This window comes from Marmota flaviventris, chromosome 8 (genome assembly GCF_047511675.1).
Source record: "Marmota flaviventris isolate mMarFla1 chromosome 8, mMarFla1.hap1, whole genome shotgun sequence".
Lineage (NCBI taxonomy): Eukaryota > Metazoa > Chordata > Mammalia > Rodentia > Sciuridae > Marmota > Marmota flaviventris.
This window is the reverse complement of record NC_092505.1, coordinates 101,973,939-101,990,269: the sequence shown is the minus strand read 5'-3', so window position 1 is coordinate 101,990,269 and position 16,331 is coordinate 101,973,939. Positions and strand designations below refer to the sequence as shown.

Here is a 16,331-nt window from a genome sequence, read left to right as displayed (position 1 = left end):
TGCTTTTACAATATTGAGGTATGTTCCTGTTATCCCTAGTTTTTCTAGAGTTTTGAACATAAAAGGATGCTGTACTTTGTCGAATGCTTTTTCTGCATCTATCGAGATGATCATATGGTTCTTATTTTTAAGTATATTGATGTGGTGAATAACATTTATTGATTTCCGTATATTGAACCAGCCTTGCATCCCAGGGATTAATCCTACTTGATCATGGTGCACAATTTTTTTGATATGTTTTTGTATCCGATTCGCCAGAATTTTATTGAGGATTTTTGCATCTAGGTTCATTAGAGATATTGGTCTGTAGTTTTCTTTCTTTGAAGTGTCTTTGTCTGGTTTAGGTATCAGGGTGATGTTGGCCTCATAGAATGAATTTGGAAGTGCTCCCTCTTTTTCTATTTCCTGAAGTAGCTTGAAAAGTATTGGTATTAGTTCCTCTTTAAAGGTTTTGTAAAACTCTGCTGTATACCCATCCGGTCCTGGGCTTTTCTTAGTTGGTAGTCTTTTGATGGTTTCTTCTATTTCCTCAATTGATATTGGTCTGTTTAGGTTGTCTATATCCTCCTGACTCAATCTGGGCAGATCATATGACTTAAGAAATTTATCGATGCCTTCACTATCTTCTAATTTATTGGAGTATAAGGATTCAAAATAATTTTTGATTAACTTCTGTATATCTGAAGTGTCTGTTGTGATATTGCCTTTTTCATCCCGTATGCTAGTAATTTGAGTTATCTCTCTTCTTCTCTTCGCTAGCATGGCTAAGGGTCTGTCGATTTTGTTTATTTTTTCAAAGAACCAACTTTTAGTTTTGTCAATTTTTTCAATTGTTTCTTTTGTTTTGATTTCATTAATTTCAGCTCTGATTTTAATTATTTCTTGCCTTCTACTTCTTTTGCTGTTGTTTTGCTCTTCTTTTTCTAGGATTTTGAGATGAAGTATGAGATCATTTATTTGTTGGTTTTTTCTTTTTTTAAGGAATGAACTCCAAGCAATGAATTTTCCTCTTAGAACTGCTTTCAATGTGTCCCATAGATTCCGATATGTTGTGTCTGTGTTTTCATTAATCTCTAAGAATTTTTTAATTTTCTCCTTGATGTCTTCTATAACCCATTGATCATTCAGTAACCTATTGTTCATTCTCCAAGTGGTGTATTCTTTTTCCTTCCTTCTTTTATCCTTGAGTTTCAATTCCATTCCATTATGATCAGATAGGATGCATGGTATTTTCTCTACTCCTTTATATTGTCTAAGAGTTTCCCTGTGACATAATATATGATCTATTTTTGAGAAGGGTCCATGTGCTGCTGAGAAAAAAGTGTAACTGCTTGATGTTGGGTGGTATATTCTATATATGTCAATTAAGTCTAGGTTATTAATTGTGTTATTGAGTTCTATAGTTTCCTTATTCAACTTTTGTTTGGAAGATCTGTCCAGTGGCGAGAGAGGTGTGTTGAAGTTTCCCATGATTATTGTATGGTGGTCTATTAGACTCTTGAACTTGAGAAGAGTTTGTTTGATGAACATAGCTGCACCATTGTTTGGGGCATATATATTTATGATTGTTATGTCTTGTTGGTGTATGGTTCCCTTAAGCAGTATGTAGTGTCCCTCTTTATCCCTTTTGATTAACTTGGGCTTGAAATCTATTTTATTTGATATGAGTATGGACACTCCTGCTTGTTTCTGAAGTCCATATGAGTGATATGATTTTTCCCAACCTTTCACCTTCAGCCTATGTATGTCTTTTCCTATCAAATGCATCTCCTGTAGGCAGCATATTGTTGGGTCTTGTTTTGTGATCCGTTCTACTAGCCTGTGTCTCTTGATTGGTGAGTTTAAGCCATTAACATTTAGGGTTATTATTGAGATATGTGTTGTTCTTCCAGCCATATTTGTTTATTTATGTTACTAAACATGGTTTGTTTTCCTCTTTGATTATTTTTCCCCCCTTTACTGTCCTACCTCCCACTGTTGGTTTTCATTGTTATTTTCCATTTCCTCCTCCTGTAATGTTTTGGCGAGGATGTTTTGAAGAGATGGTTTTCTAGCTGCAAATTCTTTTAACTTTTGTTTATCGTGGAAGGTTTTCATTTCATCTTCCATCCTGAAGCTTAATTTCGCTGGAAACACAATTCTTGGTTGGAACCCATTTTCTTTCAGTGTTTGAAATATGTTATTCCAGGATCTTCTAGCTTTCAGAGTCTCTGTTGAAAGATCAGCTGTTATCCTGATTGGCTTACCCCTAAATGTAATCCGCTTCCTTTCTCTTGTAGCTTTTAAAATTCTCTCCTTATTCTGTATGTTGGGCATCTTCATTATAATGTGTCTAGGTGTGGGTCTCTTATGATTTTGCACATTCGGCGTCCTGTAGGCTTCTAGGATTTGGGATTCTGTCTCATTCTTCAAGTCTGGGAAGTTTTCTCGTATTATTTCATTGAATAGATTGCTCATTCCTTTGGTTTGAAACTCTGTCCCTTCCTGTATCCCAATGACTCTTAAATTTGGTCTCTTGATGTTATCCCATATTTCTTGGATGTTCTGCTCATGGTTTCTTAACAGTCTTGCTGAGCTGTCTATGTTCTTTTCAAGTTGAAATACTTTGTCTTCATTGTCTGATGTTCTATCTTCTAAGTGTTCTACTCTGCTGGTAGTATTCTCAATTGAGTTTTTAAGTTGGTTTATTGCTTCCTGCATTTCTAGGATTTCTGTTTGTTTGTTTTTTATAACCTCTATCTCCCTGTATAGTTGATCTTTTGCTTCTTGGATTTGTTTATGTAATTCATTGTTGAAGTGATCTTTCATTGTCTGATTTTGCTGTCTGATGTCTTCCTTGAGACTCCAGATCATCTGAAGCATGTATATCCTGAATTCTTTATCTGACATTCCATCTACTGCAGCTATTACCTCTTCTAACGTTGAGTTGAACTGCATTGCTTGTGGTCCTTTCTTTCCTTGTCTCTTCATACTGTTCGCGTTCCTTTCTACTTGGTGAAACTCTTGTGCTATTGAATTTTCCCCCTATATATTTATATTGGTGTTGTATAGTTGCAAAGTCTCCCTCACAGGCGCGGGCGGCGGCTCTGCCCCTCCTCCAATTGGGGCAATGTGCCTACCACGCCGGCAGGCCGCTGGGCCTGCTCTGCCGGTCGGTAGCAGGTCCGCCTACCTTGCAGGCGCGGGCGGCGGCTCTTCCCCCTGCAGGCCGCTAGGCTTGTTCTGTCGGTGGCCGCAGTTCTGCCTACTTTGCAGGCGCAGGCAGCGGCACTGCCCCTCTGCAGGCCTCTGGGGCTGTTCTGCCTGTAGGTCGCAGGTCCGCCTACCTTGCAGGTGCGGGGGGGTGGGGGCAGCTCTACCCTTCCTCAGGCCACTGGGCCTGTTCTGTCTGTTGGTTGCAGGTCTGGCCTGTTCTGATGGTGGTCACAGTTCTGTCTACCTTGCAGGCGCGGGGGGAGGGGGCGGCTCTGCCTCTCAGCAGGCCACTGCTCCTCTTCTGCTGGTGGGTCGCAGGCCCGCCTACCTTACAGGAGTGATTGGAAGCTCTGTCCCGCCGCGGGCCACTGGGCCTTTTCTGTCGGTGGTCACAGTTCCGCCTACCTGGCAGGCGCGGGGGGTGGGGGGCGGCTCTGCCCCTCAGCAGGGCGCTGGGCCTGCTCTGTGGGTGGTCACAGTTCCCTCTACCTTGCCAGCGCAGGGGGAGGGGGCGGCTCTGCCTCTCAGCAGGCCGTTGCTCCTCTTCTGCCGGTGGGTCGCAGGCCCGCCTACCTTGTAGGAGTGATTGGAAGCTCTGTCCCGCTGCGGGCCACTGGGCCTTTTCTGTTGGTGGTCACAGTTCCGCCTACCTGCTCCGTGTAAATTTCAAGGCGAGTTTTTTGTTTCCTGTAAAACAGATCATTGTCCTATGAGAGAATGTTTTTTACTTGTCTTAGCACATTTATTTTTCTCCTTGAGCATTGCATTATTTTGCTCTATTCTTTTTTGTGTTTGCAAAATACATGGCAATTAAAATGAAAACTACTTCATGTAAATAAAATTCCGGATTTTAAAACCAAGAACTAATAAAAATCCTTACAAAATCAGACCATCTGATTCAAGTAGAAAATGACTTAAACACTAGTAATAATAATAATTTAAAAAAGACAAACCCATTTGAAGTATACAAAGAGAAATGTTTGCTGAGTGTTTTAGTTCAGATGTTTCAGAATGCTGCTCTATTTTTTTTTTTTTTTTGGTAGAAGTGTAATGGGGATTGAACTCTTGGGCACTCAACCACTGTGCCACATCCCCAGCCCTATTTTGTATTTTATTTAGAGACAGGGTCTCACTGAGTTGCTTAGTGCCTTGCTTTTGCTGAGGCTGGCTTTGAATTTGTAATCCTCCTTCCTTAGCCTCCCAAGTCACTGGGATTACAGGAATGCACCACTGCACCAAGATTCAGTATGTTTTATGAGGAATTCAAGGGGGAAGATTTCACAGGAGAAGGTGTTAATATGCCCTGGATTGATTTAAATGGTGACCCCCTGAACTATGAAACAGTAGGAGGTCTATGGATTCAAAGTGCTTGTTAATGAGGAACTACTCACTGTTGTTGACAAATCCTTCCTCATTTCCTCTCTCCCCAAGTTTCCCATCCTGTACTAGCTCAGTTTCTAGCATCTCAGTATCTTCTTTCCTGCTACAGAACTTGTCCAAGTAACTGGTATAAGTGTTTACTTTCTCAGCCTGTTCATCCTTCCTGACCTCACAACAAAACTGATCGGCGAGAAAACATTGCTCCCTGCCACTCACAAACTGGCTATCCCAAGAAGATTGGTACAAAGCTTCTAACTAAACTAATAGTTTACTACAAATTTGAACCAAATTTGTCATTCCTGTTTTCTGTTTTTCTCAGCTTACTGAATTTGATACCAAACTCTAGTTGGGACACTGAGCTATTCAAGTCATTTAATTTATTAGTAGTCTCCTGTTGTGAACTAAGTTGAATAGTTCCTGCAAGAAAGAAATCAAAATCAATTCTCTGATTCTTGTTCAGCCAGTTGCTGTGATGTTTCCTGTAGTGTTATCTGGGCTTCAACCATTCCATTCCTTTCACATTTTGACTTGCCTTTCTTATCAGATTTTTCTTTGCTTTGTTCTTTCCAGTTGGGAAGATCTATAATAAGTTTGGGTTCATAATAATGAATAACTTCACTCTCCAAACTAAATTACTAAATATGATGATGACCTTATTTTGTAGTTACAAGCATGGTTGCACTCTAGACCACAATATTTGTTTTCACAATGATCTATGTACGTACTGCCAACAAGGCTCAGTAGGGTAATTGGTATCAAAAGCAGAATCCTCCAGATATTTTTCTTGATTTCCATCCCAATAATTTCGAGATCTACTTGTACTTCTTCTTCATCAGTGATGTCAGACAGAGCTCTTGTGTCAAGCTAAAAACTTCATTACCATCAAAGTTGTTACGTATAGGACAATCAGACTCTGAAAACTGACAATTATGGTACATTTCCCAGTTATAAATGAGCTGTGAGTTTCTTCTATAAGCAAAATATCATCAACTTCCTCTTCAACATGAAAAGGATGGCTTGAAATTGGTTCATCCATTGGAAAAGAATATATATTCATGTAAGGATGAGAGAACGCTGCTTCTGCTGTCAACCAACTCAAATATTTGTCAAAATTTGTCCCAGGAAATCCACTGCTTCTCAACTAATTCCTGGAGGAGCTGAGTGAAGGGGTTTTGTGCCTCAGTCATGTAATTTCTAATGTAAACTGGAATTACAATGAGAAGCTCTTGATGATCTAACTAATGTACCAAAGGAATAGATTCTAAAATCTGTTACATATGTTCAAGTTCACCTGCACCTACAAAGAAGGTTTTACCATTCAGCATTTCAGCAAAGATGCAGCCTGCAGCCCACATGTCAGTGCTTTAGTATAGTTATTAAGAGAAAGTAAAAGACTGGAGATTTGTACCATTTAGTAACCAAACCTAAGAAAGACGACTCTCATGGGAATAATGAGGATCCTTGATCCGTGCAAGACCGAAGTCACCTATCTTCAGCACCAAGTCTTCAGTATTAATGAAAAGATGAGCTGATTTGAGATCTCTGTGCAGTACTTTGGAGAGTAAATACACTTGAACCAACGTAACAACTGGCATACACGAAAAGCCTGGCATGCTCTATCAGTCAAGGGCCCTGGACCAGCACATTAGCCAAGTCTGTCTGCATGCACTCCTGAACAATGTAAACACTGTTCAGTTCAGTAAAAGAGCCCACAGTCGGTTAACTGGTTGCCACTGAGGACAAGAATTTCAAACACTTTAACAGTATGTATCATGGCCAAGTCTTCTCATAATTTTGATTTCATGGAAAGCATGTTTGACACTCTGGGGAACAACAGTAAGGGCAATTTTCATGATGGCGACACTTTTGTCACAGTCATTATCTACAGCAGAAAAAGCCAAGCCATCGCCTCCACAATCCTATGGTTTTAAGTTCATATACCCAGAGCCCAGATCAAAACCATGAATGTTCATAAGATTTTCAAATTTCTTTGCCATTTTGAAATCCTTATTATTGTCTTTTCCTTTCAAACTGTTGAAAATGTGTAAACAAGGAAGGAAACTAGCATCAAAATGAAAAATCTTTTAAAAGGGAGAAGAAAAATAATTATGCTTCTATGGCAAGATGTTTTCTCGATGTTCATTGCATATTTCAACCAGGCCTGTTGAGTTCCCCTCAGATTTAAAGCTCAAAAAGCTCTACACATATTGAGACTTAAAAAAGATTGCAGTACTCATAGTTCAAGAAAGGGGCAGCAACTCTGCAGACATTTAAAGACAACATTCAAGAAACTCGAAGGGAATGAAATGCAATATACTATGCACTCAAATATACTGGGCTTGCACACAATGGGTTTCTATGATCATTCTCCTCACAGTGTAGACACTTTCAGTGTTGAACTGGTCCTGAGCAGCGTTATTTTAAGGTGCTAGTAAACACTATTTCCATTTTGCTTCTTTTCTTCCTTTGTTGCTATATATTTCAACAAGAGGCCATGGTGACTGTTGATTACAGATGCCTTTTATTAGTGATCAGGTGGCTCCAGCTGACCACATTCACAATCAAAGCTACAGTCCATCTTATTTTGATAGAATGGGACTTCTCTGATTTATGGAGGGAGTGCAGGACCCGCAGACAGTCCCCAATGTCAGCTCAGGTATCTGGCTGTGCCAGCTGGAGACACCATTATGTAAAAGAAATGTTAGTATTTTCTATTGAAAGCCTGGGATATCTAGAACCAATTTCTGGAGATATATTTCCACTACTAAATTAGAATAATAATAAAAAAACCTAAATGTGAAAATAATATCCATATTAGATTGTTGTCATTACTCAAAAAGGAACTTTTTATCTCCAAATTTCCAAATCATTTCTGCAGGATATTACTTAATTTAGGAGATATTTAAAAATGTTTAGGTACTTATCAATGTGATAGATACTTTTTATTGTAGTGTAACCAAGGGAGACATTTCAAGTGACAGAGAAGTTAAATTAATGGAGAATGGTTTAAACTTAGAAGAAAACATTTTATTTTATTTATAAGTATAGTAGATTAAGCTACAAATATAATTTTTAGAAATGCTTAACACTTATGAAAAAAGAAGTAAATTAATAGAATTTGAAGCCTCCCTTAGTTGTACCTCTGTTTGCATCAGTTAACTGCATTTCTTTCAGAAACAATACTTGCATTCTCTGAATGAAACTTCGGTTATTCTAAGTATTCTGCAAAGACGAATAAGACATGGTAAATGACTTCAAGATTCTCAGTTGTCAGAAAGATAGCACATAAAAAACAAATAATGTAATAATAAAACAAATGGGTTAGTGATATATGAGGTAGCTATTAATTAAGCTATAATGGAAATCTAGGAGAAGATAATTCTGAGTAGATGAATATATATATATATATATATATATATATATATATATATATATATATATATTATATATATATATATATTTATATATACATATTTAATAAAAATGTAATATTTGTGTATATCTTTTAATGATTCATTAATGTTTAGCTCTTAAAAATATTTTATTTTAAGTAAAATTTGTAATTTTTTTCCTGAGTTTACCATACCAAAGGGAATTCAGGCTGACCTAATTTTAGAGCCAGGAGCTCATAATTATTTCTCAAAAAGTTGCAAATTTTCCTAGTTGTAATCAAGAAAAGGTGAACAGTTGTTGTACTTGTTCTGCAAAACTGAGTGTATATTTAAATAGTCAGAACTATAGAAAATAAAAGGTAGTGTTACAAATCTTCCTGGAAATGAAGAATTGCAATTTGTTTTGAAGTATTTTTAAAAGAATATTTAAGTGTATTAAAAGAAGTTCTTTACAATGATCAAAGTCAGCAGAGAATGAAATCACTAAAATACCAGGGACAGCTTTTGACATAACAATATACTAATAATTTATAATTATATTTGATGTTTGAAATTATGTAATAAAAACCTTGTTTATCCATATAGGAACAAAAACATAAAGTATCAAACTTTACATGATGTTTAAAAGCCACAAAATACAACGTTGATTTGCGATGCTCACAACTTTGATGCTGTCAATTCAAAAAACTAAACCAGGTTTTCTGGAAGGCTCTGTGGGAAGCTGAACATGAATTGTATTCCAAGTTATACCTCCTTCTTCCTGTGAGGGCCACAGTTCTTCATGGAAGGCTGCTGTTATGAATACAATTTTGTGGAATTTTACTGCTTTGCATAGCAATCCAGCAGAGTAGGAGTTGATGGATTCTGAGTAGAAGTCTTACAGATAATTGCTTGCTAACACCCACTGGTTAATACATTGCTGTCAATTGTTGGTATTTTTTTTTAAATCTCCTGTTCCAATTCATGTTTAAGACTTGTATATTTCTTAAGTACTGACCTCTATACAAACAGTGCTTTCATTGTTTTCCCTAAAACCAGGTTAGCATTCAGGGTAGCCTTAACATATTAGGTTTATTTACTAAATCAAAATTCTGCCTCACTCTTAGCACTTATATGTAGCATTCAAAGTGTCTCTGATTTTAATGTATGATAAAAGAATGTGTCTTACTGTGGCTTTCATTTCCAGTTGCCCTTTACTCTGAAAGTCACAATTGGGTGAGCATTTTCTACATGTAGTCTACCTCATACTTCCTGATCTCTCCTCTTTTCTTTATTTCGTTCTTTCTTCTTCTTCTTTTATTTAATAGTGTAAATTCAACACATTCATTTCTATTCCATTCTTGGGCAATAAACACTTCCTTGCTTTTACTGAAAGTATCAGAAAATAAAGGTAAAGGTAGTAAATACTTTAGATTTTCCAGACTAAACCAAAAGATCTCTCTCTCTCTCCTAACTTTCAACTTTGCCTTTGGTTGAATGATCGTGCTTCAATCAAACCTTATTTACAAGAACAGAAAGCAAGTTGTAACTTCCTGACACCTACTCTATACCACAGGCTTTTATTTTCTAAGGAGAAAAATTATCATATTTTCAGAACACTTGATTGTCTTAGGGAAAACACTTCTAGAGAACTAATCCAAATTTTTGTATCTAAGAAACAAAACTCTCTGTTAAGAACTAGAACTAGAGCATTTGAATTTTCCTTTAAAACAAACAAAATAAAATAACAATGATACAAAAAATGCAACTATATTAAAAATATCAAAGTAGTCGTGTTCACATTTATCAAAGTGTACAAATGACTTAAAATATCATGCAATGTAGAAAAAGCATATTTAGCATCTAAGTTTTCAATTATAAATAGTCTAACCTTGGGCTGGGGATGTGGCTCAAGTGGTAGCAGGCTCACCTGGCATGTGTCGGGTGCTGGGTTCGATCCTCAGCACCACATAAAAATAAAATAAAGATGTTGTGTCCACCGAAAATTAAAAAAAAAAAATTCTTTCTCTCTCTCTCTCTCTCTCTCTCTCTCTCTCTCTCTCTCTCAGTAAATAAATAAATAAATAGTCTAACCTCTATCCTGTTGCTCTGGTAATACCAGTTCTCTATCTAAAGCATAATTCTTTTTTGAAAAAATTACCTAAATATAAAAGGAATCTTGTATCCTACTACTCCCTGATTCTCTGCATTTCTTTTCTGTCTAGTAGCTATATTGTTGGCTTTGAATTTTTGTACCCTTATTGTGTTGAATTTTATGCAGCAATGAAATTTTCGAATACCTTAAGGGCTTTTGAGTTATTTTGTAGATCAAGAGTGATTATCTGTGAATCTTACAAGCAAAGTTATCACTCCACAAGGAAAGTAATTCCCCAAAGCAAAGATAAAGTTAAAATATATATGTAATAAATTGGACTTATGCTGACAATTTGTAGAGGATATCTACCTTCCTTGTACTTGTCATATGGTATAGTCAAATACTATAGATGTTACCAAATTAAACAAAAACAAACAAACAAACAAAAAACAGGAAAATCATAGATTATTTTATGGATAACAGCTTTATTGACTGTTGCTTATAATAAATTGAATAAAAGTACCTTTGAAGTAAATATATTTCCAATTCTGTATTCCCAGTGCAGTCTACATAGTAGCCTTCAAAAAGTATTAGTTGAAGTAGCAAATTAACAAGTTTAAGGATTAAATTCCTATTAAATATTCATCTCCTTTAATGTACAATATAATTTGAATGCTGTTAGTGGTTTCTCCATCACACTTAAAAACATACTACAGAAAGGAAACTATGATGCAACCCTGCCCTTCTCTTAATTACCTGTGCACTTATTAATAGACAAGATATTCTTTTGAGAAACTAAGAGCAGTATCCACAATGTCCACTAATAAAGTGCACACACACAGAGTCTAGGAGTAAGGAGACTTTTTTACATTTTTCATATGTTGTATCTAATTTATCCTGTACCATTATATGTAAAATATGCAATACCTTTTAAAATTTGAAATCCCAAATTGAGATACATTTTATTCCAGAAAGAGAATGTAGAGCACTATTAACAAGTCCTGGGAAGTTTCAAATTATGGAGTGTTCCAGAGTAATTTAGAATTGAAGGGAGCTGTAAATTGGAGAGACATACCAAAGTATTTTTGTTACATAGATTTCTTGTGGTTTGATAAATAGTTTAACCCAATGTCATTAATGTTAATTGTAATTAGAGAAACTTGTAGAATTTTAAGTAAACCTCAATGTGTATTATATAAAGTCAGGAAATCACTAATTTAGATCTATTTTTAACTTGTTTGAGTTTCAATGTTCTGGATGTGTTCTTAAGAAAAGATTTTGATATTTTGAAGGCTAAAGCTTTGTAGAAGAATTTTAGTATTTTAACAAGACATTTGTCTTTGTTTAAGGTCATCCTTACAACTTTGAAGAGAGAACATGCTGACAATTTATGAAGCAAATGTCGTCTAACTACCCGCAGAATAGGGCAAACTTACATTACCTGTCAAAGCTACACTGAGAAATTGCAGAGAAAGACAACTGTACAGAGAATGTATCTATACTCTTGTCATTTTCTCCTCTATGCCAAATAGGCCACTAGAGAATTCAAAACGATCTCAGATTACTTCTCTGAATAGAAAATTAACAATGAAGACTCTAACAAAGATATGTGGGTCACCATCTCAATTTATTTGGAAAAAAATACTTATTATCAGAAGGCATATCAATTTCAGTTATTAATCAAATAATACAATTGGAAAGAAATGATCCAAGTACATATTAAGTTCAACATATGGACGAATATTACAAATGCTTAGGAATATTCTGGGACTGCTGTAAATTATCAATAAATGCACTTGATTGAATCAAATAGCTGAAGCTCTTTGAGAATGGGATAGGCTGTCCTGTGCCTTTGCTAAGTTTCTTCTTGTTAGAAGTGAAATTCTATCACTGGAGCTGCTAAATGGAAATTACTTATGATAGAATTAATATAGGAAGCACTGTATAAAGAATTCCTTTATTGGGTTTGAATTTCACAAAGATTGCTTGCTCTGTCTTCTTCTACTCTATGAATTATAATTTTGGTGAGTGCTCAATAATCATTACTTTTAGAATTCAGTCAGTTGAAATAATATGCTTTAAATATATATATAGATGAATATAGAGAATGAATATGTATTCATGTATATAATATGTATCTATATATATGAATCTATTTTATTTATGATGAGAACAATCTATGCACTGTTAGGTACAACTTTCATGTATTCACAGATGATAAAGACTAGATGATTCATTTCACTTGTAGATAATCATAAATTGATAATATATGAATAAAAATGTTTTAATTATGCAAGTCTTTAGAAAGCATCTATCCTAACTAAGTTTATGAGAAGTGAATTATATATAGAACGTGTATATCACATTTAAAACTTTCAGCTATGTAAGAAGTATGCCATATTTATGACTTTTACCTATGTAAAAAAATTAGAACTCTATTATGACTTCTGCTTTAGTGTTCTTTCCATTTTAGTAGTATTTTTCTAATGCATTGAGTGTATTTTCATTACTTATACTCGCCTGTTTTTCAAAAATTCAAATGTGTAAATCTTTATAGGAAGCATTGATTCATTTAAAATGCTATATGCTATCTTAGTGAGATCTTATTTTTTATGAAATGAGGCAAGAGGCGATTCTAATGAGTAAGAATTATTACCTGAGAGTTTTAAAAATGGAAAACAAAAATCAAGTGGTGACCTTTTAAAACTCAGTAGTTTTAGAAGCAGACCTACAGCCAAGAAAGTTGACTGAACGCAGCAACTTTGCAGGAATTAAAACTATCTAGGGATTACATAACAATAGGAGAAATTTTAACATACATTTAAATCATAAATGTAAAACAAGGTTCTAAGCACTCAGTGGATATTACAGTTCACAATTCCTCAAACCACACACAAAATAGGAGGTATACTAACACCATGTATGTTCATTCAATATCAAATTGTGAACATTGCCACATCAAACAAGGATTGCTGTATGTATACACATGGATGTATAACCAATGTGATCCTGCAATCTGTACACGTGGAAAATTGAGAAGTTATACCCTATTTGAATCAAAGGTATGATATGTCAAGATCGTTGTATTGTCTTGAACAACTAATAAAAAAAAACACAAAGGAATCTTTTATTTTGACACAAGGATAACTACGTAGTTAATAAGTTTTCACAAAAACGTATTGAGTTTTATTACAACGGAATGTGACATTTCAAATCTGTAACACTTTTGAACCTGACTCAACCATTTTAGCCCATCTGTGGCTAAGTACAAGGGCAAGAAATTGAAATTGAATTATGTTTTTTTATAACATTTATTCATTGCTTCTTTTTTAAATTTTTTAAATTGTTGATGGACCTTTTATTTATTTTTTTACATGTGGTGCTGAGAATCAAACCCACTCATGCTAGGCAAACAGTCTACCATTGAGCCACATCCCCAGCCCTGCTTCTTTATTATAGACAGTTGCTAAAAGTTGCAATACCATAGATATTTTCAACTCAGTTGAAAGGAACAGTGATGAAGTTGCATGCAATAGCAAATCCTCTTAACAGTGGCCACTGTGGGGGAGAAGTTACTGAAATATTCCAACCCGCCTTGCATAGGTGTAACTTCATCTCAGGGCTTCATTTTATACCTCTCCCTTCCTATCATAAGCTTTTTCTTGAATATAACTAAGGGGTATGGAAATCCATTGAGTACTCATGGAAGGCACAATACAGCAGTAAGTGCTGCTAATGCCCATGATGATACCCTGGACTAATGGGAACATTACTCTCTATTGTACATCAGGTGTGCACTGTGTGACTAAGCCCCAAGGGCTTACAGTAGTGTACAACAAAGTTAAATGCATCCTTTTTTCCCTTTTAATTCTCTGGTCCCTCATTCCCATTCACTGATGCCTCTTCTTAAATAAACTATCTACCTTCAAGCCTTTTTCTTGGGATTTATTTGGAAAATTTCAGTCTAAGACTGTCAATATTTATGCCCCCACAGTCTTCAGTGTGGTTTATTCAATCCTTGGTTACCTGGAGAACCCTTGCCAATCACCTATGGATAGAAATAGATCAACTCTTTATTCAGTGTATGTGGAGATGATGTATTTTTTAAAGCATATTATGACACGAAAATGCTCAGAAGTACAGCAATAAACTATTAATGTGTGATAGCTTTCTTTTTTTCTATAAAACTTATAACTTACAAATAACTAACTTAAAACACAACATGTACAATTTCATTTCTGAAGAAATGGTCTTGGTTATTACTCTATCCAATTACATTACTAATTTAAAGGGTAATATGACTAACAGAGTAAGACAAAAGGAAATTGAATGTCTAAGGAGCAAAATGACAAAGTGTGAACATGAATAAAGTGACAAACCATAAAGTAATCATAAAACATTTGGGAGTTCAGCTGAAATGTGATTTGATATTACCTAATCATTATCATGTAGAAGAACTAGTGAGTCATTTTTGCATTTTATTGTACATATTAAAATGAAAACACTATTATTATAGCAAAGAGCTAAACCATGTGACATACCAACATTATATACTGGCACACAGCTTTCACTATTTCTGTCAATTTCTAATAGCCAAAGAATGGGACTCTTGAATACTTGAGAATCACTGTTGACCTTTCTTAAAGTGTCTTTTTATAATATATGTAAAGTTTTATGAAATCTGACCTAAAATTTCTGAATCATACGGTGGACCTTCAAAAATCCATCAAAGGATTGTATTTTCACATAAGAAACAATGACTAAATTGGTAGTAATAATTTTAAATATTATCATTCTATAGACTTTAACTACAAAATCATTACAATAAAAATGTTTGTGTTAAAATGCACCATATGGAATTTATATAATGCTGCTTTTATTTTATTTGTACTTTTATAAATGCATTTATAAATACTCACTTTCTGCTTCCCTGTCACTTCTTCAGCTCCACTTTAATGTTATAGAATATAATGATCTCTTTGATGTGAATTATGTTTATATATATATGTGTGTGTGTGTGTGTTTATATTTGCATAAAATCTTTCAATATATACAATCTAGTTTCATATGACTATTATTTAGACTATCACACCTACCATCATGTCTTCTGCTCTCTGTATGATAGGTGTAATTATGTATGTATTAATTTACAATGACATATGAAAATGTTTAACACATATAAATATTTATTTGTTAATATTATGTATTATAAATTTTGTAGCCTTTAAATAAATTTTTTAAATTTAGAAAAATGCTTAGAAAAAGTTATGACCTAGTGGTAGAGCGAGTTCCCAGCATGTGCGCTGCACCACATATGAATAAATGAATAAAATAAAGTTCCATCAGTGATTCAAAAAATATTTAAAGAAAATAAGTGCTACTATGTACTTTGCAGTGTCAGAAAAAATTGTCTTGCGCATCTCTTGAAACCCACTAAGTGTTTCTTTGACCTCCTTTTCTGGGTTGTTATTTAGAGAGCTTATTCCTGGCTGATCCAGAACACTGTGATACAGGGCATAGAATCATGAGTTATTATATCATAAGTGAGCAAGTAACTTTTATAAACAGGTAGTAAATAATTTAGTCTTTTCAAGGATACCTACACTTTGGAACTACTCAACACTGACGTATTGTAGACAATACACAGAAAAACAGTGGCAATGACATTTAGGTTTTTCATAAATTTTACAAGGCAGAAAATAGCATTCATTTCAAAATTATTTTCAGTCATTTAAAAATGTAAGAATCTTAGCTTATGAGCAACAGGTTGCTGACCTTGTACAATATGATAAATAGAGATATAAATGCAAACACATCTATATATTTGTATAGGGAGACAGATAGAGGGAGAGACAAAGACAGAGAGAGAAATGAGAGTGACAGAGTGCTGAAAATATAGGATTAACACCATTACCATTTTAATTACAATTTCATTTCTAGTGAATTCCTATAGCCTGCTGGATTTCCTAACATATGATGAATATGTTTTGAATGAGACCAAATGAAATATATTTTTCTATTGCTGATTAGAATATTTATTCTCAAGTTATGGGAAACAAATGAATCAATAAACTAGGAGAAAATTATTAGGAACAACTGATAACAACATTAAATTCAAACATTAAGTATAATAATTCTGGCAGAGTTTTTAAACAAGAAAAACCCTGCATATTGCTCAACTTATCTACTTTAATATGCAATTTCTGAGATGACTTCTACATGTGAAAAATTTTTATTGCTGTGTTTTACATTACTTTTATTAAACATTCTGCAGTAAGCATATGCAATTT

At 34.6% G+C, this 16,331-nt stretch overlaps 1 pseudogene; it reads right to left on the bottom strand.

Moving 5' to 3' along the window:
* Positions 1-4,437: 4,437 nt before the first annotated feature.
* Positions 4,438-6,572, bottom strand: LOC114084201 (mitogen-activated protein kinase 6 pseudogene; annotated as a pseudogene).
* Positions 6,573-16,331: the final 9,759 nt, after the last annotated feature.